This window comes from Cynara cardunculus, unplaced genomic scaffold, assembly GCF_001531365.2.
Source record: "Cynara cardunculus var. scolymus isolate 2C unplaced genomic scaffold, CcrdV1 Un_Scaffold_9043, whole genome shotgun sequence".
Classification (NCBI taxonomy): domain Eukaryota; kingdom Viridiplantae; phylum Streptophyta; class Magnoliopsida; order Asterales; family Asteraceae; genus Cynara; species Cynara cardunculus.
In genome coordinates, this window is record NW_020204646.1 from 9,793 (window position 1) to 10,895 (window position 1,103).

The window sequence follows — 1,103 nt, forward strand, 5'->3', positions numbered from 1 at the left end:
ATGCCATGGTGTAGGCATTTCCTCAACAGCTCTTTAAACCTCTCCCACGCATCAGGAACAACTTCATCATCCAGTTGTTTAAAAAGACAGATTTCGTTTCTGGATTTGGCGTTCCTTGTTGGTGGGAAATATTTTCGCAAAAATTTTTCCGCCATGTTACCCCATGACGGCACAGATCCTGGTGTTAAAGAGTTAAACCATGCTTTTGCTCGATCCCGTAACGAAAATGGAAATAAAGTAAGTTTGAGAGCGTCATTTGACACTCCTGGGATCAGAAAGGCATATGTGATTTCCATTAATGACTTTAGATGAGAATGGGGGTCTTCTGAGGGCAGTCCAGCAAATTGACCATTAGTCTGTAACATATGAAACATTATCGGTTTTAGCTCGAAATGGAGAGCGGTCATGTGTGGTCTAACTATCCCAGAATTTAATTGCTCAAAGTCTGGGATAGCATAGTCCATGATCCGTCCATTTTTTGAATTTGCCAGATTAATGATATTTGGGGTTTGTGCCCGTTGTTGCTCATTAGGGTCCGATTCTGTGTCCAAATTATTATCATTTTCATGATGTGGGATTCCTTGGTGAAAAATTGGGAATGGTGGTATTTGCCAAAAAATTGGTGGTTGGTTTTCCAAATGTGGTGCTTCCGGATTGTTGGGAGCAGGTAACTCCATGTTGGGAGGGAGTAGAGCTTGAAATGCTCTCTGAGCCCTCCTTCTATGGTGAAACATTCTCTCAATGTCTGGATCAAATTCGAAAAATTCCCCGCGATGTGTTCTTGGCATACACCACTTTTCAAAAACAGGTACAAGAAAAATCAAAACTTTTACTTTTCTCAAAAGAAAACTTTAAACTTGCCAGTCCCCGGCAACGGCGCCAAAAACTTGGTCGGTTATATTTCACACCTTCAGACTAAAGAAATTGGGCCACAAAGCAAGTATACAAAATAGCCCAATGTCGTCTTTTCCAAGTAATAAGTGGTACAAGTACCGGATTATTGTCCACAGGGACTGTAGCCAAAGTTAAATTAGAGTTAAATAAAAGAGATGATTTCAGATGGCGAAAACGAAGACTTTAGTTGAGTTCAAGTTAACACAGGT

General features: G+C 40.6%; 1 non-coding gene across 1 annotated transcript; it reads left to right on the plus strand.

Moving 5' to 3' along the window:
• Positions 1 to 107, plus strand: LOC112505207. The gene has a single exon (XR_003068347.1). It is a non-coding gene; the product is annotated as a small nucleolar RNA R71 (small nucleolar RNA).
• The last annotated feature ends 996 nt before the right edge of the window (positions 108 to 1,103 follow it).